The 27,124-nt window shown below is 39.0% G+C and overlaps 1 protein-coding gene across 50 annotated transcripts in view; it reads left to right on the top strand.

Annotated features, from left to right (window-relative positions):
* The window catches only part of NDUFS4 (NADH:ubiquinone oxidoreductase subunit S4), a 696,041-nt gene that overhangs the window by 539,461 nt on the left and 129,456 nt on the right, over positions 1–27,124 (top strand). For 2 of the 50 annotated variants that reach the window (XM_050794148.1, XM_050794124.1), the window contains exon 1: positions 6,263–6,266. The exons of 46 other annotated variants lie outside the window; for them this stretch is intronic. The gene's annotated coding sequence lies outside the window, so the exon portion shown is untranslated. Of the gene's footprint in view, positions 1–6,262; positions 6,267–6,397; positions 6,402–24,640; positions 24,645–27,124 lie in introns of those variants that run through there. 2 more of the 50 variants (XM_050794144.1, XM_050794161.1) reach the window with 2 other exon arrangements.

The following is a 27,124-nucleotide window of genomic DNA, read 5'->3' as shown; positions in this document are numbered from 1 at the left end:
TGGCTAGTTTTTTATTTTTAGTAGAGATAGGGTTTCTCCATGTTGGTTAGGCTGGTCTTGAACTCCTGACCTCAGGTGATCCACCAACCTTGGCCTCCCAAAGTGTTGGGATTACAGGCATGAACCACTTCACCCGGCCCACATTGATTTTTGTATATGGTGAAAGATAGAGGTTCAGCTTCAGTGTTCTGTGTATGGCTAGTCAATTATCCCAGCATCATTTATTGAAAAGGGAGCTTTTTTCCCATTGTTTGTTACTATCAACTTTGTCAAAAAATCAGATGGTTGTAGGTCTGCATCTTCATTTCTGGGTCTTCTGTTTCATTGGTCTATGTGTCTGTTTTTGTGCCAGTACCATGCTATTTTGGTCACTATAGCCTTATAGTTTGAAGTTGAATAATGTGATGCCTTTGGCTTTGTTTTGGATTAGGATTGCATTAGTTATTCAGGCTCTTTTTTTGATTCAATATAAATTTTAGAAAAGTTTTTTCCAATTCTGTGTAAAATGACATTGGTAGTGTGATATGAATAACATTGAATCTGTAGATTGCTTTGAGCAGTATGGTCATTTTAATGATATTTATTCTTCTAATCCATGAACATGGAATGTTTTTTCATGTGTTCTTATCATCTATGATTTTTTTTTTCAGTGTTTTGTAGTTCTCCTTGTAAAGATCTTTCACCTCCTTGGCTAGATATATTCCTTAGTAATTTATGTAGCTATTTTAAAAGTGGCTGTGTTAGTGATTTGGCTCTCAGTTTAAAAGTTATTGATGTATAGAAATGCTACTGATTTCTGTACATTGATTTTAAACCCTGAAACTTTACTGAAGACTAAATATCTTCTAATGTTCTTTGTGATGTCTTCTTTGATTAATGTTGCTTAACATCTGTGTATACTCTGGTTTTACTTCTGTTAGGGATTTCTAACTTTAACCTGTTTTGGACAGGGAAAATGCTTTGTATGGTATCTTTCATTTTAAATCAATTAAGACTTAACTTGTGGTTTAACATATGATCTATTCTGGAAAGTATTACATGTGCACTGGAGAAAGTTTATCCCATGTTGTTGGGTAGAATGTTCTGTACACATCTGTTATATATAGTAGATTTGTTAAGTCCTCTCTTCTCTTATCTTCTGCCTTTCTCTTTAAAAAGTTTGATTATAATGTGTCTTTGTGCATATCTGGGTTCATTTTATTTGGAATTCATTGAGCTTCTTGGAAGTTTATATTCATGAGTTTCACCAAATTTGGTAAGTTTTCAGCCATTATTTCTTCAAATATATGTTCTGCTTCTTTTTCTTATCCTTCTTGGAATCCCACAATGCATACATTGATCTGCCTAATGGTATTCCACAAGTCCTTTGGGTTCTGTTCATTTTTATATTCTTTTTTTTAAAGATGGAGTTTTGCTTTCATTGCCCAGGCTAGAGTGCAATGGCACAATCTCTGCTCACAGCAACCTCCGCCCCCTGGGCAAGTGAGTCTCCTATCTCACCCTCCCAAGTAGCTGGGATTACAGACATGTGTCACCATGCCCAACTAATTTTTGTATTTTTAGTAGAGACAGGGTTTCACCATGCTGGTCAGGCTGGTCTTGAGCTCCTGAGCCCACAAAATCCACCTGCCTCGGCTTCCCAAAGTGCTGGGATTACAGGTATTAGCCACTACTCCCAGCCTCGTTCATTTTTCTTCAATATTTCTTTTTTCTCAAACTTGATCATTTTCACAGTCTTATATTCAAACTCATTATTTTTTTTCTTGTCCCTCCTCAACTCTTTCTTTGAATCCCTCTAATGTTTTGTTTTTGTTTGTTGAGATGAAGTCTCACTCTGTCACCCAGGCTGGGATGCAGTGTCATGATCTCAACTCACTATAACCTCTGCCTCTTGGGTTCAAGCAATTCTCCTGCCTCAGCCTTCTAAGTAGCTGGGATCACAGATGCCTGCCCCCACACCCGGCTAGTTTTTGTATTTTTACTAGAGATAGGTTTCACCACGTTGACCAGGCTGGTCTCAAACTCCTGACCTCAAATGATCCACCCACCTCAGCCTTCCAAAGTGCTGAGATTACAGGTGTGAGCCACTGTGCCCAGCCCTTCTAATGTATCTTTCATTTTAGTTATTGTACTTTTCAGCTCAGAGTTTCATTTTGGTTTTAAGTTTTTTATCTCTTTATTAATATTTATATTACATATATGGTTTTCTTGACTTTTACCACATATTCTTTTGGTTTTTTGAGCATCTTTAAGATGGTGTATTAAAGTCTTTGTCCAGAAGATCTTCCATCAGGCCCTTTTCACAGACAGTCTCTGTTGATTTATATTTTTTCCTTTGAATAGTTTCCTGTTTCTTTGTATGCCTTGTGATGTTTTATTGAAAACTGAACACTGGAATCTAATAATATGATAACTCTAGAAATCAGATTTTCCCCTTTCCCCAGAGTTTGCTTTTCATTATTATTTTTGCTATTGCTTTTATTTTGTTGCTCTCTGCTCTCTCTGTGCCAAGGATCAGCCTGAGGTATTTTTTATGAGCCTGTGCCATTCTCTGGGTATGCACAGGTACTTTCTAATTTACTCCATGAATACAGTTGCTTTTGAATGTCCTTGTTTTTGTTTATATTTTTGAGACAGTCTCACTCTGTTGCCCAGGCTGGAGTGCAGTGGCATGATCTCAGCTCACTGCAACCTCCACCTCCTGGGTTTAAGCAATTGTCCTGCCTCAGCCTCTCGAGTAGCTGGGACTACCAACACTTACCACCACTCCTGGCTAAATTTTGTATTTTTAGTAGAGACAAGGTTTTGCCATGTTGGCCAGGCTGGTCTCAAACTCCTAACCTCAAGTGATCTGCCCACCTCGGTCTCCCAAAGTGCTGAGATTACAAGCATGAGCCACCATACCTGATCTTAATGTGCTAGTCTTTAATGTCTGGCTGCTAGAAGTTGAAAGTGACAGAAATAAAGGTGGATGGGGAGGTTTCAAAAAAATTTTATAAAAAGAAAGAAAGAGGCCGGGCGTGGTGGCTCATGCCTGTAATCTCAGCACTTTGGGAGGCCAATGCAGGCAGACCGCCTGAAGTCAGGAGTTTGAGACCAGTCTGGCCAACAAGGTGAAACCCCGTCTCTACCAAAAATACAAAAAAATTAGCCAGACGTGATGGTGTGTGCCTGTAATCCCAGCTACTCGGGAGGCTGAGGCAGGGGAATGGCTTGAACCAGAGAGGTGGAAGTTGCAGTGAGCCCAGATCACTCCACTGAACTCCAGACTAGGTGACAGAGTGAGACTCCATCTCAAAAAGAAAAAAAAAAAAAAAAAAGAAAAGAAAGAAAGAGAGAGAGAAAGAAAGAAAAGAAAAGGAGGGAGGGAGGGAGGAAGGGAGAGAGAGAGAGAGGAAGGAAGAAGGAAGGAAGGAAGGAAGGAAGGAAGGAAGGAAGGAAGGAAGGAAGGAAGGAAGGAAGGAAGGAAGGAAGGGAGGGAGGGAGGGAGGGAGGGAGGAAGGGAGGAAGAAAGAAAGAGGTGAAAGGAGCACAGTTCCTTTAAATCTCCTGGCGGTTACTTCAGCTGCAGGGAGAGAGGCTTGCAGCAATGGGGGCAGGTGCAACATCAATGGCAGCCCAACTTTGTCTGCATCTGTGATCATAAGATGCAGTCCGTTATCAGGACACAGATTCCTAATATTTGGAGGATATGGTTCTTTTTCCCTACTCTGGCTCCCACAAAGTATGCTTAGGTTGCTTCATGAACATGTGCACAATTGCCTGCCTCCATCTGGGGGTGAAAGATAGGTAGCTGCTATTATAGTAAGAGCTGTAATTGACTGAAGTTAACCACAATTTATGGTCCAAGCCTTCTCCTGGAGGTTGCAAGCCCTCAATGGACTCCAGAGTTCCAAAAGAGTTACATCAGACAGATTCTGCCAGTGCAACTGTTATCTAGGTAGGAAAACTGATTCCTGACGCTTCCTAATCAACCATTTTTCCAGATATTTATTTTTCACTGTTTACTGATATTTATTTCATTTGGCTTCATTTTTTAAGAGTTTTTATTCTACGTGGAGCACACTTTTAAAAAGGACTTCAAGGCCGGGCGCGGTGGCTCAAGCCTGTAATCCCAGCACTTTGGGAAGCCGAGACGGGCGGATCACGAGGTCAGGAGATCGAGACCATCCTGGCTAACACGGTGAAACCCCGTCTCTACTAAAAATACAAGAAAATTAGCCGGGCGAGGTGGCGGGCGCCTGTAGTCCCAGCTACTCGGGAGGCTGAGGCAGGAGAATGGCGTGAACCCGGGGGGCGGAGCTTGCAGTGAGCCGAGATCGGGCCACTGCACTCCAGCCTGGGGCACAGAGCAAGACTCCGTCTCAAAAAAAATAAAAATAAAAATAAAAAAATAAAAAAGGACTTCAAAGCAATGCTTGCTTTCTGCACAGAGAGGTGATTTTATTTTAAAAACTCTAAATGTTTAGGCCTGGTGCGGTGGCTCACACCTGTAATCCCAGCACTTTGGGAGGCCAAGGCAGGTGGATCACAAGGTCAGGAGATTGAGACCATCCTGGCTAACACAGTGAAACCCTGTCTCTACTAAAAATAGAAAAAATTAGCCAGGCCTGGTAGCCGGCACCTGCAGTCCCAGCTACTCGGGAGGCTGAGGGAGGAGAATGGCATGAACCCGGGAAGCAGAGCTTGCAATGAGCTGAGAACATGCCACTGCACTCCAGCCTGGGTGACAGAGCAAGACTCCATCTCAAAAAAAACCCAAACAAACAACAACAACAACAAAAACCCAAACACTAAATGTTTAAATTTATTCAAGTTTCACTTCTCTATGCTTATCTGCAATATGCTTCAGAATCAGGTGGAGGTCATATTCACAGAGTTTTATCTGAACTATAAAAGAGTTTATACAACTTGCAACATTTTTGTGAGATACTTATCTTGTATGAACATAATAATTGTACGAGATACTTCTATGAATATAACATGCTCCCTCAACCTCATAGTTGACCCTAGTCTTAATACTTCACTTCTACTACTATATCAGATGAAGAATCAAAACATTTTTCAAATCTCATATTTTCTCAATACTTAAAAACTTGTGGCTGGGCGGGGTGGTTCATGCCTGTAATCCCACTGTGTCCGGAATTGGTGGGTTTTTGGTCTCACTAACTTCAAGAACGAAGCTACCGACCCTCGCAGCAAGTGTTACAGTTCTTAAAGATGGTGCGTCCAGAGTTTGTTCCTTCAGAAGAAGTTCAGATGTGTCTGGAGCTTCTTCCTTCTGGTGGGTTCGGGGTCTCGCTGTCAGGAGTGAAGCTGCAGACCTCTGTGGTGAGTGTTACAGCTCTCAAACGCAGAGTGTCTGAAGTTGTTCGTTCTTCCCGGTGGGTTCGTGATTTCGTTGGCTTCAGGAGTGAAGCTGCAGACCTTCCGGGTGAGTCTTACAACTCATTCAGGCAGCATGGACCCAAAGAGTGAGCAGCAGCAAGATTTATTGCACAGAATGAAAGAACAAAGCTTCCACAGTGTGGAAGGGGACCAGAGCAGGTTGCCACTGCTGGCTGGGGCAGCCTGCTTTTATTCCCTCATATGACCCCACCCACATCCTGCTGATTGGTCTATTTTATAGAGAGTTGACTGGTCCATTTTACAGACAGCTGATTGGTCCATTTTGACAGCCTGCCGATTGGTGCATTTACAATCCTTGAGCTAGACAGTCACAGAGTGCTAGTTAGCTAGATACAGAGTTAGCTAGATACAGAGTACCAATTGGTATATTTACAAACCTTGAGCTAGACACAGAGTGCTGATTGGTGCATTTACAATCCTTGAGCTAGACACAGAGTCACAGAGTGGGAGTCCTTCAAGTCTCCACTAGGTTAGCTAGATACAGAGTACCAATTGGTGTATTCACAAACCCTGAGTTAGACACAGTGCTGATTGGTGTATTTGCAAACCCTGAGCTAGACACAAAGAGTGCTGATTGGTGCATTTACAATCCTTGAACTAGACACAGAGTGCTAGAGGGAAAAATTCTCCAAGTCCCCACTATGTTAGCTAGATACAGAGTGCTGAGTGGTGTACATACAATCCTCCCGCTAGATATAAAAGTTCTCCAAGTCCCCATCTGGTTCAGGAGCCCAGCTGGCTTCACCCAGTGGATCCAGCACCAGGGCTGCAGGCATAGTTGCCCACCAGTCCTGAGCCCTACCTGCACTCTTTAGCCCTTGGGCTGTCCATGGGACAGGGCTCCACGGAGCAGGGGGCGGCGCCCTCGGGGAGTCTCAGGCCTCGCGGGAGCCCACCGGGAACTCAGACATGGAGGCCTGCAGGTCCCGAGCCCCGCCCCGCCGGGGAGGCAGCTAAGGCCCCGCTAGAATTTGAGTGCGGCACCGAGGGGGCCGGCACTGTTGGGGCACCCGATGCAACCTCCGCAGCTGCTGGCCGGGATGCTAAGCCTCTCACTGCCCTGAGCCGGTGGCGCCAGCTGGCCGCTCAGTGTGCGGGGCCCGCCAACCCCGCGCCCGCCGGAACTCACACTGGCCAGCAAGCGCAGCCCCGGTTCCCGCCCGCGCATCTCCCTCCATACCTCCACACAAGCAGAGGGAGGAGGCTCCGGCCTCAGCCGGCCCAGAGAGGGGTTCCCACGGTGCCGTGGCGGGCTGAAGGTCTCCCCAAGCACCGCCAGAGTGGACGCCGAGGCAGAGGAGGCGCTGAGAGTGAGGGCTGCTAGCACATTGCCACCTCTTACCAGCATTTTGGGAGGCTGAGGCGGGTGGATCACCTGAGGTCAGGAGTTCCAGACTAGCCTGGCCAACATGACAAAACTCTATCTCTACTAAAAATAACAAAAATTAGCTGCACGTGGTGGTAGGCACCCCCCCCCCCCGAGTAGCTGGGGGCTGACACGAGAATCTCTTGAACCCGGGAGGCAGAGATTGCAATGAACTGAGACCACTCCACTGCACTCCAGCCTGCGCGACAGTGAGACTTCCCCTCAAAAAAACAAAACAACAACAACAACAACAAAAAAACACAAAAAAACAAGGATCAGGCACGGTGTCTCACGCCTGTAGTCCCAGCACTTTGGGAGGCCAAGATGGGTGGATCACAAGGTCAGGGAGACCATCCTCCTGGCCAACATGGTGAAACCCCGTGTCTACTAAAAATACAAAAACTAGCTAGGCATGGTGGCGCGCACCTATAGTCCCAGCTACTCCGGAGGCTGAGGCAGAAAAAGCGCTTGAACCCGGGAGGCGGAGGTTGCAGTGAGCCGAACTTGTGCCACCGCACTCCAGCCTGGAGACAGAGCGAGACTCTGTCTTAAAAAAAAAAAAAAAAAATTGTCTCACATTTCTGCAAATGTGTGAAGGATGAGATAGATATAACGAAGAGGATGCACTTTCCCTAAGCCTAATTTTGACAGCTTTAGGAAAAGCATTCATTCCTTATAAAACCTTATTAGGCTGAAAAGAAATTCAATCAAAGGTTCAAGCCACCAGTCTGCACTTTAAACACCTAAACCAGTAAAGAACTTTAAATTTTATGCTTCCTTTGTGATGGAGCTAAATACTGTGGGTTGTAAAATCTGATCCAATCCATGAATTATTTTTATGTAATATGAAATATAAAATCATTTAAATCAATGTCTTATTTTTTATAACTCTAAGGAACATTGCTCACATCAGCAAACCTCTGGTCATGTGAGACAGTAAGTTCATCTCATCCATTGTATTATCAATATATTAGTAACTGCTGAATTCTAAACTTCCAAGTTTATGACTAATGTCTATGTTTTTCATTACAGCTCATTCACCACCTAAGATGGTGTCCAGTATATAGCAAGCCCTCCATAGATATTTGTGAAATTACTAACTGCACTCAGTTTTGACATAATTCACTACCACATAGAGTTTTGTATATAATTCTTCACTCCTAAGAATTACTGTATTCCTGCCTAATCCACTAATTCCCATAATTTCATCATTATTAGACCCACACATGAGAAAAGTATCCATTTTAAATCATCCCTTGAAACCTCTTAGAAGTAATATTCTGAATTTTTAGATTATAAAAATCACAATTACTAAATTAGTCTATGTGAACAAGCAAAATGCCTTTTGAACTGAACACTTTAACAAAAGTAAAGAAGCCTTTTGGGTCAAATAGGTATTATTTCAGCAGAAACAGTAGCATAAAGGTAACCACTTTTATGTTTAAACAAGAGAATATCAATATTGAAATTCTCCAGATAGGAAGACAAGAGTAAAAGCCATATGTCTGACAAATATTAAAGCACTATAATTAAAAATAAACTCTAAGCTCAAGGTTTTGTAAGGTAATCCAAAATCAAAACTGAGGCTATAACCTTATTTAGATGTTTATTGTCTTATTAGGTTGGTGCAAAAGTAATTGGAGGTTTTGCCATTACCTTCAATGGTAAAAACCACAATTACCTTTGCACCAACCTAATATAATGTGCCAGAAGCACTAAAATGACTCCACAAAGTACTAGAAGCATACCTCTTTGAACACCACTTTGAATAGTACTGATGTACTGCTCTTGCTTTTTAAGTATTTTATGCTAAAACTGTGGCCAAGTGCAGTGGCTCACGCCTGTAATTCCAGCACTTTGGAAGGCAGAGGCAAGCAGATCACAAGGTTAGGAGATCAAGACCATCCTGGCTAACACGGTGAAACCCTGTCTCTACTAAAAATACACACACACACACACACACACACACACACAAGTTAGCTGGGCATGGTGGCAGGTGCCTGTAGTCCCAGTTACTCAGGCGGCCGAGGCAGGAGAATGGCGTGAACCCGAGAAGCGGAGCTTGCAGTGAGCCGAGATTGCGCCCTTGCACTCCAGCCTGGGTGACAGAGTGAGACTCTGTCTCAAAAAAGAAAAAATAAAAACAAAAAACTCTGTGTGTGTGTGTGTGTGTGTGTGTGTGTGTGTGTGTGTGTAAAACACACAGAATACTGCTTTGGTAGGCATTTTTCTCCTGATAAGTCAACTACTAGTACATAATCATATACCATTCTGATTTTGCCTCAATTTGAGTGGACACATCAATTTGTGTCTTTACATGAGCATGGTAAAAGTGAAGCCAAAAAGGTGGGAGTCTTTATTTCATGTTTTGGTGAATAGTTTCAGCCCATAGTCATTGATAAAAGATGTGCATATTGTATTATAGAACTGAAGGTGCTCCAAAAGAATCAACTGTGGAAATAATTTTCTATGTTAAAGTGCTTGAGGAGGGTGAGCATCTTCTAGGAATAAATGGAAGTAATAAATGCAAATATAGTGTATTTAGAAATGGTGATCACCCTTTCACCTCACTACAGCCAAGAAATGATCAACACTTTTATGAACAGTGGTTGGAAAACTTAAGGTCAGGAACATTTATTGGCCATAGAATATTTGAAGAAGATAAAATCAAAATTGTCAATACAGCATTCAGAATGTAATTCCATGTGATTACCTATTTGCAGTTTGGACTCCCCTTTCTACAACAGTAACCCTGTGCTAACAAAATGACTACATTAAAATGGCTACATTTGGCTACTTTAATCTTCCAATTGAATCATTACAGACTACTTAGTTGATTCAATTGAAGCAAAAAGTAGTCTCTGAGGATTAATCCCAAGGTTAGCACTTCACTGAATGTGTTAGGTAAATAAAGAAAGTAAGAGTCTTTTCCCATGAATAGAGCATGAATTCGCTGGTGAGATAAGACACCAAATAAAGAAACTGGAAAATAAAACAAAAGAGTATGTAGCTCAAAGTCTAGCCATTTACTGTGAAACACCCAATAAGTTCTATTTAAATTGAATGAGGCTAGTTAGGGTTTACAACCAGGATGGAAGTTAAACTTGTTCTTGAAATATAGGTATGTTTTAGTCCATTTTGTGCTGTTATAACAGAATAACACAGACCGTTCTTTATAAAAAACAGAAATTTATTCCTTCATAGTTCTGGAGGCTGGGGAGTCCAAGATCATGTCACCAGCAGATTTGGTCTCTGGTTACAAGATGGTGACTTATTGTTCCTCCAGAGAGGAGGAAGATTATATCCTTACATGGCAGAAGAGTACAAGAGAGAATTTATTCCCTCAAGCCCTTTTTATAGTGGCATTAATCCATTCATGAGGGTGGAGCCTTCATGACCCAAACATCTCCCAAAAGGCCCCACCTCTCAACACTAGTTGCATTGGGATTGAATTTTCAACACATGAACTTGAGGAGACACACTCAGACTATAGCAGAATAGAACAAGGTATCAGAAAGGAGGAAGATATTCTAGATAGGGGAACATAAAATGCGAAGGCAGATTTGGTGTAGACGTAAGTTTTCAACTCCTTTCAGTAATTACCAAGGAGACTGCATACTGCAAAGATCGTATGGTAAAAGCATGTTTAGTCTCATAAGAAACTATCACACTGTCTCCAAAGTGGTTGTATACCATTTGGCATTCAAAGCAGCAATAAATCAGACTTTTTATTGTTCCACAGCCTTGCCAGCATTTGATGTTGTCAGTGTTCTGGATTTGGGGACACAGATATTTATAGCAGCTTTATTGATAATTGGAAAAGTTGGGGACAACCAAGATGTCCTTAAGTAAGTGAACAAACAAACTGGTACATTCAGACAGTGGAGTATTATTTGGCAATAAAAGAAATTAGCTATTAAGCCATGAAAAGACATGTAGGAACCTTAAGTACATATTACTAAGCATGAGGGGCCAATCTGGAAAGGTTACATACAATATAATTCCAACTATATGACATTCTGGAAAAGGCAAACTATGGAGACAGTAAAAAGATCAGTGGTTGCAAGGGGTTGTCTGGTGGTCGGGAGGGTGGGGGAGGAGGGATAAATAGGCAGAGCCCAGAAGGCTTTGAGGGCAGTGAAAATACTCAGTATAAAATACTCTATGACAGATTCATATTATTATACATTTAGCCAAACCCATAGAAGGTACAAAACCAAGTGAATCCTAATGTAAACTTTTCACTTTGGGTGGCTATGCTATGTCACTTTGGGTGGCTATGCTATGTTGTAACAAATGCACAGCTCTAGTGGGGGATGTTGACTACTGGGGAGGCTATGCATGTGTGAGGTGAGGGAGTATGCGGGAAATTTCTGTGCCTTCCTCTCAGTTTTGCCGTTAACCTAAAACTGCTCTAAAGAAAATGAAATCTTAAACACACACACACACACATACAAGTGGAGGGAGAGAAGTAAGAGTGAGCCTGATGGGTATAACACAGGAATGAAAACAGCTCAGAGAAGGGCTTTCCTAAAGCCTTGCAGTAGTCCTGACATGCTGTTTAAAATCAAATGTTATGAAGCTCCTGTGCCCCAAAAAACCCAGTTCTCAATTATCACAATTTGTTTGTAACAGCTAGTGTTGTGTAGTCTTGACTTTAGGTTACAAGCATTTGGAGGATTCAAGCAATACTGACTTAGCTCCAGGCAACTATGCCTAAATACAGTGGAAGGCACAGTGACATACTTAATATGCTTAATAATTGCTAGGTTTCCTCTCAGTAAAAAAACAAGTTTTCAAATTTTATGATGAGGGTTAAAGTGTACTGTTTTATTCAAATGTGCAAGAATTACATATTTCTTTATTTTTAGTTATCTCATCTTGTTTTTTTGGCAGGGGATGGAGACAGAGTTTTGTTTTTGTCCTCCAGGCTGGAGTGCAATGGTGAGATCTCGGCTCACGGCAACCTCCGCCTCCTGGGTTCAAGTGATTCTCCTGCTTCAGCCTCCCAAGTAGCTGGGATTACAGGTGCCCGCCAGCACACCTGGCTAATTTTTTTATTTTTAGTAGAGATGGAGTTTCACCATATTGGACAGGCTGGTCTCAAACTGCTGACCTCAGGTGATCCACCTGCCTCGGCCTCCCAAAGTGCTGGGATTACAGGTGTGTGCCATGGTGCCTGGTCCTCATCTTGTTCTTAAGTCTCCAACTTCCAGTGAAAATTGAAAACAAAAACAAAAACAAAAAAACATAATGTCTATTTGAAAATAACTGATTCCTCTAGCTGAAAGTTATCAATCCATAATTTTAACTCTCCATCAGGTATATTTCTCACTGCTGGAAGATCTCCTCTCCCACTCTCTCTTGCCAACATTGTTTCCGAGTAGAGAAGCTTCTGTGTATTTATGATGATGGGAAGGAGAAGGACCATTGGTCTATTTGCTGTTCTCTTGATCTGCACTGTCCAATACAGTAGACACCAGTGATATCCAGCTACTGAGCACATGAAGTGTGGTTTTTTTGTTCTTTGGGTTTTTAACATTAAGTGTGGCTATTAGACAATTTTAAATCACATGTGTAGTTTGCATTAAATTTCCACTGGACAGTGTTGTTCCGGGTCTTCCTCTGTCTCCAACAGAGGGCAGCAAGTCTGTCTGTTTCCTCAGTAGTGGGCGTTGGCATCTGCCAGGAGTGTCTGGTCCTGCATGGTCACCTCTGCTGATGACTACCTCCTCACCATGGCCTCCAGTGTAAGTTTCCCAAAAACTCCAGCTTTCATTTCCCAACTCAAGCCATTTTGATCTGCCAGTCCTTATAGCACCTCTTCTTCCTACCACTAAGTACTATATAAAGGTCATAGGCTTCAGACAATATTCCAGGCCCATCTCTCTAGAATCCCCACTCTGCTTTTGCTGACCTACCATTCTAGAGCCATGGTGATAGGTCAGGAAAGCAGAGTACGAAGCTTGATTGCCTCAGATTCTTCCCAAGCTATCTAGGCTTCCTATCATCTTGCCACATGCTTCCTTTGCCTAAGACCCAGAATGATGGCTCACCAAATCTCTATTCAGGGATCCAGTTAATGCTTGTCTTCTCTCTGCTTGCATTCCTTACTAATTTGCCTCTTCTTCTCCTATTATGCAAAATGTCTCCTTCTTCTTTCTATCTGATGAGTAATTCCCACCCATCATGTTCTGCATGCTCTTTACACTTCCGGTTATAGTAAAACTCTATAATCTGAGTTCATAAGATTTGGCCCATGATATTCAAAGGAGTGCTTTTAGAATATAGAATGTAAAGCCACATAGCTCTACTGGAGAATACCGTATCATCACTAACATCAGTGACAAAATAAATGGGTGATTTCCAATTTTACCTGGACTGTTAGTGTTTCCTGAAATTCTGTAATTCAGTACATAGCAATTGCTTCTAGTCTTCACATAAGCTATTTCATTCCTTACTTCATTATGCATTAACAATAGTTGTAGCTATATATTTTTGTAAAATTACATGGGTTCATATTAAAAATTAAAACAGTACAGAAAAAGTCAAATAAGAGAAAGCATCCAAAATATGAATATCAACACATAAGGATAACTGCTGCTGATTTTGTGAATATCTTTCCAGATACTATTATTCCAGAGTACTATACTTAGCAATCAATTTTAAATAAATAGGGTCATTCTATACATGCTTTCTTTTCCACTGATAGAATCTTGTGGACATATTTTTTCATGAATCAATACAGAATCATATATTAATTTTTAATGGTCACGGAGTATTCCACTACAGGATTGTACCATAATTGTCTTGTATAGCTCTACATTAATGAATTGGGATGGGAAGATGCTAAAATAAACAAAATCAGAATAAATATTTTAATATATATATATCATTTTGCATTTGCACAATTTTTCCTTTGCAATAAGTCCTAGAATTGAGATGATGGGTCGCAGCCTATAGACATTTTACATTTTGATAAACTGTGGCAAACTGTCTTCTAGGAAAATTTTAGTGATTTAAACATCCACAGTGAATGAGAGGGTCTATTTTCCTTCACCTTCTACAACAATGAGTTGTTTTAATCTTTTCAAACTTTATAGATGTAGAAACTGTATTTTATGGTTGGTTTTAGTTACATGTCTCTTATTAATAAAGTTGAATATATTTTTGCATTTATTTGCTAGCTGTGCCTCTTCACATAACATGCAAGTGCTAAAGCCTATCACTGATTTTTTTCTATTGAATTATTTTTACAGGCTTATTCGTTTGTACATTATGGTTATTACTTCTTCAACAAGTGTTGTGATTCACAATTTTTTATCATTCAGCTTGTTTTTGGTATTCATTACCATAAGGAAGTTCTAAGACTTAATTTTCAGTTTCTATAATAATGTCCAAACAATGAAATATAAATATCTACACATATTTTCTTCAAGTTCTTTTACATTTAAATCATTCAAGTTTGTAAAGATCTAAACATAGGAATTTGACTTATCTTTTCTAAATGACTAGCCAAATGCTAAAATGTTATTTTATGAAAAACCCATCTTTTGTTCCACTATTTTGAATGCACCTTTACTGTATAATAAATACCCACATATACTTAGTCCAACATGACATCCTGGGGTTGTGGCCACATCACTGCAATCTCTGTCTTGTCTTCACGTTGCCTCCTCCTCTGTGTGTCTTCAAACGTCCTTTGACTCTCATAAAAATACACAAGATTGCATATAGGGCCTACCCAAATAATCCAGGATAAATCCCCATCTCAAGACATTTAATTTAATCACACCTTTTGCCATGTAAGGCATTATTCATTATTTTGCCATAGAAGGTAATATTCACAGGTTCTGGGGATTAGGATGTGAACATCTCTTTTTGAACATGGGCCCACCATTTAGCCCACCATACCTATTAAATTAGCAAAGCAAACAAATATTAATGTAGGCAAGACAGTAAAAAACAAAAATAAAACAAAACAAAACAGGCATGCACACTCACAACTGGTAAGGTTATAAATTGGCACAACTGTGTTCAAAGTAATATGATGCCATGAATCAAGACCATTAAAAATATTCATTCTCTTGTCTAGTAATTCCTCGTCTATAATAGGAATCTGTCTTAGACAAATACATTTCAGTATGAACCAACAGAAGATTCCAATTTAAATATATATAAAAATTTACACACAGGAAAAAAACTAGAAAAAATGCATCAAAATGCCTTTAGTGGTTATTTCTGCATTGTAACATTATGGATCACCCTTAAGAATACTTGTCTATGGTATTTAAATATTTTAGGGTAAACATGCATAATTTTAATACCTATTTAAGTTTACTTTCAAGTTTTAATTATATAAAATGTGGATTGGCATTTGATTGACAATAAAGGAATAACTAGCCATAGAAGATTTGTGAATTGTTTTTCGAAACATTAAACATTCCATTTAGCTGTATTTCCAGAGCCAAAGCAAGACAAAATAAAAATTATTCTGAGAATTGTGACTAAGCCCCTCTGTCTTTAGAGGAGATTAAAAATAAAGTTGGGTGTGGTAGTGCACACCTGTAGTCCCAGCTACTCAGGAGGCTGAAGCAGAAGGATCTCTTGAAGCCAGTAGCTAAAGGTTGCAGTGAACTATGATTGAGTCTGTGAATAGCCATTGTACTACAGCCTGGGCAACATAGCAAGAACCCATTTCTAAAAATAAAAATTAAAAAAAATAAGAGAGAGATAAGTGAAGCTGGTATGACCTCCTAGGACCTCCCTTTTATGACAATAAATGTGACCTTAAGAAATCATCTTGCTCATTTTGTGTCCAGAGTTGGTTCCTTCTGGTGGGTTCATGGTCTCGCTGACTTCAAGAATGAAGCTGCAGACCTTCACGGTGAGTGTTACAGTTCTTAAAGGTGGCACAGACCCAAAGAGAGTGCAGCAGCAAGATTTATTGTGAAGTGCAAAAGAACAAAACTTCCACAGCATGGAAAAGGACCCCAGTAGGCTGCCCTGTTGCTGGCTGGGGTGGCCAGCTTTTATTCCCTTATTTGTCGCCGCCCATGTCTTGCTGATTGGTCCACTTTACAGAGTGCTGATTGGTCCATTTTACAGGGTACTGATGGGTCCATTTTACAGGGTGCTGATTGGTCCATTTCACAAACCTCTAGCTAGTTACAGAGCACCGATTGGTACATTTTTACAGAGCACTGATTGGTGCATTTTACAAACCGCTAGCTAGCTACAGAGCGCTGATTGGTGCATTTTACAATCCTAGCTTTAGACTGCTGATTGGTGCATTTTACAATTCTCTTGTAAGACAGAAAGTTCTCCAAGTCCCCACTCTACGGAGGAAGTCCAGCTGGCTTCACCTCTCAATTTTGTTATCTAAAGGGAAGCTGCACTCTAAAGAAATTTAAGTCTCTTTTAAGAAAAGTATTCTAGAAAGAGAAATCCCATACTTCCATTTGGTTTCCACGTTGTTCAATGTATCAGTTATTATTTTTGAAAATTTTCTGCAGGTTAAGTAATTCAAGGATAAATGTGAGTCTATGAATTTTATTTTGGAAACAATTTAAAAAACAAAGGGCAGACTGTTCCTTTGATTCTATTAAATCTAGCCACATACAGTGCAAAATTAATTTATGATTCTATTTATAACAGACTCCTGTATGAACTCTGGTTTAAAATGTAGATATTGATAACAAAATAATTGTTAAGGAAAAGACTATCTCTAGGTAAAATGTTGTGAACAAAATTAAAACTCCCTCTGGAGTAAGAAATATTTTAATGTGCCAAATCTAGCTAGGAGTAGAATGTTAACCCTTATCATCAACTTTAAAAAAAATCACTTAATTCAACAAGCAAATCCTTTTTCAGTATGAAATGTTATTGTGTATGACCAGATATAACCTGAGGGCACCAATCGACCTTAAAATGTAGTTACAGCAAATTTATTTAGCATGTGCTTATTTAGTGATTATGAACTTCACCTATTCAATGCATTACTCAATAAAATCACTGAGAAGCAAATATCTTACAGATCCTGTCTCAGGAAGCCTTAGATGAAATGATGGCTTCCCCATTCATGACACACAAAACATCTTAAGGATTAAGACAATTATAGTCAAAGGACTCTCCTCTTCCATTATGTACAAAGATCCTCAAAGCTTGAACCTCCAGAGATTATGCAGAAAATGTGCATATAATTTCCCCAGAGGAAATTCAGTTTGGCTGACTAACTCCATGAGAACATGAAGCATAAAGGGATGAGAATAACCAAAGAATACATGCTATAGTTGTGCAATTATACTGAAAATTCAGATCTAGTTAGGTGTATTCATCCTCAAGACAGTGGTTACAGTTCTGAAAGACATCTTTCAACGTAAGTGATTCTGCTATAAGCAGGGGACTTGTGTAAGCTACATTTGCAAATAATGTATTATTCGATGGAGTTGGTAAAGATATTTGAGTCTTCTTATCATAACCTATAGAGGAAATTATATTAAATGGAGAATGAGATTTTAAAGAAAATACAACAAAAAAATACAGACATATTTCAAACACACATATGTATATATATGGATATATAAACTCATAAATATATACAAGGACTATCTGTTGTATTCTTCAGTTGAAAAATCATGAAATGACAGAAGTACTCATTTTTGGAGGAAACTTGAGAAGGCTTCAGTCTCAATGGATTGATGTAGGGATAAGAAATTAAGAAAGGCTGTAACAACAATGGTTATGTTAAGTAGTCTAGAACTGCATAAGGGAATACTAGACAACTATTGAAAGATGATGTAGACATATATTTGTTGTCTGCGACATATTTTTATTACAGAAAAGCAATTAATAGAACAGCATGTATATGGTATGTTTATATTTATGTAAAATTTTTACATGTGTGCATAGAAAGATGTCTGTTATATGGTAAGCACCCAATAAATAATTCATTGATAATCAGGGCTACTCTCATGGTGGTAAGACCTAAGGTGAATTTTAATCCCGTCTTTTTCTTTTTCTATCTGGTTTTATTTATTTTTTCAAATATTGTACAAGTAGGAAAATATTTTACAAGTAGGAAAAAGATTTCAAAACGATAAAAAGCCCAAGAAGAAATAACATCATTACCTCCCTACATGTGGCTCAGTAACACAATAGTCTTGAAATACCATTCATCACTCAATTTGGATTTCATTTGCCTTTATCTTGTTTTGGGTTTTGTCTTTTTCAAAAGTTTCAGTTGCCTGTAGTCCCAGCTACTAACAAGGCTGAGGTGGGAGGATTGCTTAAGCTCAGGGGTTTGAGGTCAGCCTGGGCAAAATAGCAAGACTCTGTCTCTCTCTCTCTCTTTTTTTCTTTTCTAAGCCCAAATTTCAGAGACAAAATAGTTTATAATTCGAGTAAGTAGAACTCATCTAAGATAACAGTGCGTATAGGAACTGCCATACAATTAGGAAGGAAACAAAAAAAAGATTTCACATTTCTGTGTTTTAATTCAGGGTTTCTCATGCTTTTCTACTTGGACAGCTTAACAGTTCAGAAGCATGAACTTGAGAAGGTATCAGGAAGGTCTCCACAACTTCAAAATTGTTTCGAACTGTCGTGTGTTTGACCTAAAGAAATATGAGATTTTTGCACTGTATTTCATAGTATTACGTATTTTTAATGCAAAATGAGGTTTAAAATTAACTACTCTGGAGTAAAATTGAGTTCCAAGAAAAAGATGATCACATTTTTCTTGTGGTTTTGCGTGCCTGGTAGGCTGAGGGAGTGGGGGTGCTCATCCCAGCTAGAGAAGCAAGTCAGTCTTCAAAGTGCAGTTTGTAATATCAGCATCATTGACAGACCAGTTGCTCTTGTGCAACAAAGTTTCAGCTCTGCCCAGGGCTTCTCAGCACCTGATGGAAATCACAGAACAGGGAATGGAAACACATGATGAGAATGTCATCCAAGGTGTTCGATTTTACTTTTTGTTACTTTAAAAAATATTGTTTATTTTACTTTTTTTAACTTCCTAAAAATTAAAATAGTATTTAATAAAGTAAAATACGGATTGGTAAGGTAAAAAAACATAGTCACTCAGGACTCATTAAGTGGTTTAATTTTGGTACACAAAAAGAAAATCAGGAATACAATTGAATTTTTTTTATTTCAAAAGACTACGTTTCTGTTGATCTTGCTGGTATTCTGTCAATATTATACCTTTACTACATATTTTTTGTAATTTTTTTACAGATGCTTACTAGCAAACGAACAAGCCCCTAGATGGTCATAAATCACCCACAATATTAACTTGAATTTTTAAATAAGGTATTTTTCTTCCTGTTCCAGGATGATAAAACATGATTTCTAATATGTATCTGTACCCAGATAATAATGTTATTCTTTAAAACATGCACTTTTTCTCTTAAGAAAACTGTTCTCACAATCGTCAAAATTAAAAAAGAAAAACTTATAATAAAGGTTTTAGATAGCTCAAAATCTACCAGTAACCTTTATCACCATTTTTGTTTTGAAAGGAAAAAAATAATTATCCACTATACCTCAAGATGAGACAGGAATGGAGTAATAAACATACCAATTGATGAACATTAAATTAAAACCATGTAGAAACTTGGCAATACTATAAGGACAACAAAATTAAAATTTGAAAATTAATCTTTTAAAATGTGTGGTAATTGAGCAATCAAGAAAATAAATTCCATGTTGCTGTAAACCTATTCTGTTCAAAAACTGTAAAACAATAATTGCTTTTGCAGGAGAGTGAAACTGCAGCTGACAGTCTGGGGAATGTTTTCCGAGCTAAATAAACTTTAAAAGGCTTCTTATTCTTTTGCAATTATTCATTTCTTGGGTTCAGTGAAACGTGTTGAGTCACAAAGAATGATCTTGTTTTATTTTTCTCTTCCCCCGAAAACATAGTGCTATTATAAAATAAAAGTTATACAAAAAAATTAAGTACTTCTAGCAAAGGGGGCATTTTAAAAAGAATTACAAGTGGTTTTTTTTACATTCAAAAGCGACTCAATGTAGTAAATTACTGTATCTGAATATCTTATTTTTGCACCACGTTTAAATTGTTGGCGCCTGAAAAAGTAAGTGCCAATGCTTGATTCAAAGAGATATTTATCACATTCTCTAAATTGATGGGAAGAATACACAGACACAATAGGGATTACAAGTCTCTTTGATGAAGTCTCCCTGATTTGAACCTGTTTTTTCCTCTTTCATGGAACAAGAGATAATCACCCTGAAATAAATATTTCCCCCTTTGAAAAATGATTCAAACAAAAGATAATTGGGCAAAATAAGGCACTGCATTCATAGTTAAGGTGGGAAATAATAAATAAATAAAAACAGATAAAACACTAAGATTATGTCTCTTCACTCTATTTTCAAAAGGAAAAAGGTAATGAGCAGACACCCACTTGTAATTTACAAGCTGAAGTCTTCCTTTGACAACCCACAGATCAATTAAATCCTCTTCAAATTAGTTTTGATGTGTTAATGTGAGTCCCCCCACCTCCCTAAGTTTCCATGGACCATTACTGGGTTTTTATGCTGGCTTTCTACTCAATTGTTTCTAGTGTTTTGTTGCATGTTAATACAAGGTCATTTAAAACTATGTAAATATGGAGAAAAGCAACTCTAAGCAGATTATACCCTGCTATGCTTTATTTTCTCACACTATATCCTGCCTTCTACTAGCTAATAAAACATATAAAATACTTGAATCTTGATTCATTTTTCTCCTTCCACAGATGTATCTATAATCTTTAGCAATACTTAGATTATCAAAATATAGCAAGTGACCATATTCCAATTTCTACAACCCATTCAAAAACACCTAGATTTTATAAATGGTTAACCTTAATCTGTCACAAATACTTAACTCTAATACAGAGTGACTAACAGGTAAAGAGAATATTTTAAATTTATGACTGGGTAATTCTTTTCACATATGATGGAATCCAAAACAATACCTCGGTTTTATCTGACAGGGAATTACTGTCACGTTTGCCTCCCCAATGCTTCCTGTTGGGGGTGAGTGGTCTATTCTTCAGCATGACAAAGTCTGATTTCTGAATGGCTGGTAGTGTCAAAGGGCCATTAGTATGCTAAGCCTTTTAGTGGCATGGGATAGCTCCATTCTCCTTTCCTCAATTGTTGCAATTGGGCCACGTGATTAACTGATGATTTCAAGGCAAGCTTTGGAGTCTTGATGTCTTCCAGAAATTAATACACCTCCTGGTAATATAATCTATTGACTATTACTGCTCAATTTTTAAGGCCTGAAAGGAGGTACAGTCTTAGTGAAACTCTCAAGGAATGAGAAAAGAGAAGACACAGCAAACAAAATGCTAGCTTCACTCATAATTAGGTTTTAAGACTTTAAAAAGACAAGTCTAATCTGGAGAAACTGTTGACAGCTCTTATCATGCTCTTTATTTTAAAAAATTCTAATAAAAATGATAACAGATTTAGCCATTTTTCAAAATTGATTTGAACTATTAACATTTTGTAGTACCTTTTTTGTATAGTCAATTCTTTATTTTCAGCACTATTTTTTATTTCGTAAAAATATTTTTTCATGCTTATTAACTCCAAGCATCTACAGTAAAATGGAATAAACAAAAAACAATGATTTGAAAATTAGATTTTCAGAAATCAGCTGATTTCTGATTCTATGCTGATTATTTTATCACATCTTATACTTACTTTATGTTTATCTGCAAGCCAATAAGTTTGTTGAAATACCACATTTAGCTCCAACGAAGATTTGAAAGGTGATACACTTTGGATTAGTTTGCAAACGGTTCCAAAGGAGGAGACTAGATGGCAAAACTGAGCAGTTTCCTGGCCTTGCAGGAATGAAATCTGTACAGTGCATGTTATTTGCTTAGAGAGACACTTCAAGAGTATCAGCCACATATATACTCAAATGCAAAGAGAAAATACCCCCTAAAGTTCAATGCACAATGTTTTTTAGATTACTGAAATTTAAATTATCCACAAATTTGCTTTTATTTCTAATGGGTTAATAATTACGAACTGAGCAAATCTTATTACTTCTGTGACCTAGGTTAGCAGAGACTGGCTGGCTTTCAGAAAGCCTGTTTCTTTCTTTTTTGTTTTTTCCCCCCTGTGCACACAGCTAGACCACACATCCCTGCCTCTCTTGCAGTTAGGTGTAATTATGTGACTGAGTTTCAGCTAATAGGATGTATTTAGCTAATAGGATGTGGCTTCACTGCCAGGTCTGGTCCATAAAAGTCTCTTATCCTTTATGCCCCTTTTTCACCTTCCAGCCTCGCTCAAAACACGGTGAGTTTGAAAACTTAGGATGAAGAGGACTGAGCTACAAAATAGAAAGAGCCTTGAAACACATTCCAGAAACACTTAAGAGGAGAATCACCAATCAGGAATACTAGATTGGATTTCATGTGAAAGAAAAAAATATATATATATATTTATATATATATATAAAAATGTATATATATCATTTTTGAACCATTACACATTTCATATTGAAAGTGAAGAACTGCTGAATATAAGACATTTTGTGACACTGGTTTTAGTGGCTGTGCATTAAACAATGAGGAAATGGATACGGCAGGCTGAAAAGATAGAGAATCATGATATCCAGAAGCAAAACGCATGGTAAAGCTGCCTCCAAGGAGAACTTGAAAGAACCACAGAACTTGTAGAATCAGTGGAAGTGACTGGAAAAAATAAGACTGACTGCTTTTAGCAAGCTATCACAAGAGACAAATGTGCTTAGGAAAGAATGGACTGGTTTGCAAACAGAAATAAAAGGGATAAAGAAAGGCTAGAAATGTGGTTCCCCAAAGGACTGGAAAAATTGACTGTTTTTAAACTTTAGGGAATAGAATATGACACTGGGGAAAAAAGACTGAGCAACAAAGGGCCATAGGGTGACTGTATGTCCCAGTTTGCCCAGGATAGTCATGGTTTATAACTGTTGCTTCTGCCTAAATATTAATGGTATTAATACAACATACTCTGAGCTAAATAAACAGATTACAAGTGTGGCCTTCCTACCTAAAGTCTAAGTGCCTTTAAGTTAGCTGGCCAGGTAAGAGAAGAGGAAAAGGCATATCATAATAAAGTTATCTACTGCCGTGTCACAAACCACCTGAAGCTTAGTAGTTTAAAACACAACCATTTATCTACTCATGATGTTTGTGCAATTAGGAAGAAGCTTGGTGAAGATGTCTTGTCTCTGCCCCGCAAGGAATCTCTTAGCTGTATTTACCTGGATCACTATTCACCATAAGGGTCAAGGAAGTAAAGAAATAAATGAGGCCTGGCCGGGCACGGTGGCTCACATCTATAATCCCAGCACTTTGGGAGGCCAAGGCAGGCGGATCACGATGTCAGGAGATCGAGATCATCCTGGCTAACATGGTGAAATCCCACCTCTACTAAAAATACAAAAAATTAGCCGAGTGTGGTGGCATGCAGTTGTAGTCCCAGCTACTTAGGAGGCTGAGGCAGGAGAATGGCCTGTACCTGGGAGGCAGAGCTTGCAGTGAGCCAAGATCACACCACCGTACTGAAGCCTGGGTGATAGAGTGAGACTCCGTCTAAAAAAAAAAAAAAAAAAATGAGGCCTGAAAGCTATGTCTAAGGACTTTCAGATGTGGTTACTGACACATGGAACTGACGGAAAAGCACATAAATTAGAAATCTACTATGATTCTGAAGGAATTGCATTGTCAATATAAGGGAGGAGACCATCCCCCATATTGTCTTATGCCCAATTTCTGCCTCCGAAGAAAGAAGTAAAAACTGAAAGGCAGAAATGAAATCCACAGGCAGACAGCCCGGCGCCACACCCTGGGACTGGTAGTTAAAGACTGACCCCTGACCTAACCGGTTATGTTATCTATAGATTCCAGACATTGTATGGAAAAGCATTGTAAAAATCCCTGTCCTGTTCTGTTCCGTTCTGATTACCGGTGCATGCAGCCCCCAGTCATGCACCCCCTGCTTGCTCAATCAATCACGACCCTCTCACGCAGACCCCCTTAGAGTTGTGAGCCCTTAAAAGGGACAGGAATTGATCACTCAGGGAGCTTGGCTCTTGAGACAGCAGTCTTGCTGATGCTCTTGGCCAAATAAACCCCTTCCTTCTTTAACTCGGTGTCTGAGGGGTTTTGTCTGTGGCTTTTCCTGCTACAAATATAATCACAAGCCCAAACTTGCACACTAGGAGCAAGCAGTAAACATGGGCCACAACCAAGAGGGACACACTTCGGTTGTATCTATGGAGGATATAAGACAAGCACATACTTCCTAGAGGCCAGGATCTAGGAATCATAGAGAACAATGGATAATGGACTTCCTACCAGAGAAGAGAACGAAGGTCTGGTTAAGGTTCAGAACCTTCATAATGCCTGCCCAGCAAAATTCCAAAATTGCAAAGATCGACTGGGCATGGTGGTTCACGCCTGTCACTCCAGGTGGGTGGATCACCTGAGGCCAGGAATTTAAGACCAGCCTGGCCAACATGGTAAAACCCCATCTCTACTAAAAATACAAAAAAAATTAGCTGGGTGTGGTGGCAGGCGCCTGTAGTCCCAGCTACTCGGGAGACTGAGGCAGGAGAATGGCGTGAACCCAGGAGGTGGAGATGGCAGTGAGCCGAGATCACATCACTGCACCCCAGTCTGGGTGACAGAGCGAGGCTCCATCTCAAAAAAAAAAAAAATTAAAATAAATAAACAAATATTGCAAAGATCAATGAGAGCTGGATATCTCTAATTCTTTTCGTTCCTAAATAGATACGTGTATTGCAATTCCACCATTGTAATTTGAGTAAATATGTGGATGGCAGTGGGGGTTCATAAAACTTATTCTTTTCTAGATCATGGTAGCCCACAATTTGGCACATCTACATGGACAATGTGTAGATGCAGTGTCTGCTTTAAACTTTGGTTTGCTTGTCTTTGGAAGAGGGTGAGTGTTTTCTGTATGTAAGGAGAAAAGAGTAAAAGGATGTTGGGTGATCAGAAGAGCAGGCTGTGGCAGAGGCTTTTATGTGTTAACTGAAGTCCATTTCCTTTTCCTTCAAGGCACCTAGATATGCTATTTTTCCCAGAATTACCTTGCAGTTATGTGTGACGGTATGGCTGAATTCTGACTAATGGACTATGAGTAGAAGTGATATATGCTATGTCCAAGTCTCATCCATAAAAACTTTCCACACTACCTGCATGGCTTTCTCCTTGGCTTATTGAATGGAAAGATCTCCAAGGACCTGGAGAAGGATGGAGCCTAGTTTTCTGGCCTGATAGGGAATACCCTCAACTCTACTGACATGTAAGAAATAATTTTTTTTTTTTTTTTTTTTTGAGACAGAGTCTCGCTCTGTCACCCAGGCTGGAGTGCAGTGGAACAATCTCGGCTCACTGCAAACTCTTCCTCTTGGGTTTAAGCGATTCACAGGCCTCAGCCTCCTGAGTAGCTGGGGCTACAGGCAACTGCCACCACGTCTGGCTAGTTTTTGTATTTTTAGTAGAGAGGGGGTTTCGCCATGTTTGCCAGGCTGGCTGACTTGAACTCCTGGCCTCAAGTGATCCGACTATCTTTGCCTCCCAAAGTGCTGGGATTTCAGGTGAGAGCTATAGTACCTGGCCACCAGAGAAATAAATTTTTATTGTGATGAGTCACTGAGAATTTAGGGTTTATTTGTTAAAGCAATTGTTAACTAATACAAGGAAATCAAATGTACCAGAGACGAATGCTACCTGAGTCACAAATTACTATAGGTGTAACATCAGTCTTACTTATAATAAATTAACCCAATTATGTTCACTGTCAACAAACATTTTAAAGTTTTTTTTTCTTTTAGGGGTTCAAGAGCAACATAAAACCTCTTAGGCAAAAGTTGAGGTATTCACTTGGCACATACACTTTCCTTTAGCATTGGTCTCTTCTGAAGGGATGGGCTTCGGCAGCCATATCTAATCAGTGCTACCACCAGTCCTGCTGATTGACAGGGGTGGAAATTTGACCCAAGATGAACCAATTTGATTCTGGTTCGATAGGATTTTGGCATTGGGAAACTACTATGTAGGAATTGAGTCATTTTAATGGCAGGATCCTAGTGTGAATTCCGTACACTTCTGCTGATCAATGGGTAAAATATATGACCAAGATTTGTTTTGAAATACTCCAGGAAAAAAACAAGTTTGAAGAAGATATGCGTATATGTATGTGTGTGTTAATTTTTTAAAAAAGTATAATTAATACCTATATATTCATCAAAAGCTTCAATAATTATCAACATTTGCCACTCTTGTTTCTTATTTGTACACACACACACACACACACACACACACACGCTCTTTGTTTTTAAAGAAGTGTATCTCTCATATGGTTAAAAATTCATATACTGGATTCTGATGGACTGGGTTTCATATCTTGTCTTTTTTGCTTTCTGGAAGTATCCAGCTTGGGTGAGTCATTTTATCTTTTGTGCAGTTCAATATTCTCATTTGCAACACAAAGAAAATATTTATACTTACATTTTAGAGATGATTAAAGATTAAATAAAATATGTAAAGCCCTTACTATGTGATTAAAAATTAAAATAGAATAAAATATGTAAATCCCTGAGTATATTATTAAAGATCAAATAAAATATGTAAAGCCCTTATTATGTCCAGGGCATAGTAGGTATATAATACTAGTTTTTTAAAAAAAATTGTGCCAGCCGAGTGCAGTGGCTCATGCCTGTAATCCCAGCACTTTGGGGGGCCGAGGTGAGCAGATCACTTGAGGTCATGAATTTGAGACCAACCTCGCCAGCATGTGAAACCCTGTCTCTACCAAAAACACAAAAATTAGCTGGGCATGGTGACACATGCCTGTAATCCCAGTTACTCGGGAGGCTAAGGCAGGAGAATCGCTTGAACCTGGGAGGCAGAGATTTCAGTGAACCAAGATCATGCCACTACACTCACACCTGGTTGACAGAGCAAGACTCTGTCTCAAAAAAAAGAAAAAAGAAAGAAAGAAAAAATATATATATATAGTGCCATGGAGGAAATTTATATAATATATAGTGATGGCAAAAAGAAAAGACTGATGGATACTTCTTGGAGGGTGGGAGTGGAGACATTAAATGAAAGAGCAACTGTTAACTTAAGTCTTCAAGATGGCATTGGAATTTTCTAAAAAAATAAGATTGAATAGAGGATATCCAAGAGAGAAAAGTGATGGCATTTTGGGTACATATAAGGATGCAGTGAACATTTGTAATTTTTTTGACTGCCCTGCATGTAAATCCCATTTGTATGTTTGGGAAAGTACCATCTT

This window comes from Macaca thibetana, chromosome 6, assembly GCF_024542745.1.
Source record: "Macaca thibetana thibetana isolate TM-01 chromosome 6, ASM2454274v1, whole genome shotgun sequence".
Classification (NCBI taxonomy): domain Eukaryota; kingdom Metazoa; phylum Chordata; class Mammalia; order Primates; family Cercopithecidae; genus Macaca; species Macaca thibetana.
The sequence above is the reverse complement of the archived record's forward strand: the minus strand, read 5'-3'. Positions and strand labels throughout refer to the sequence as shown.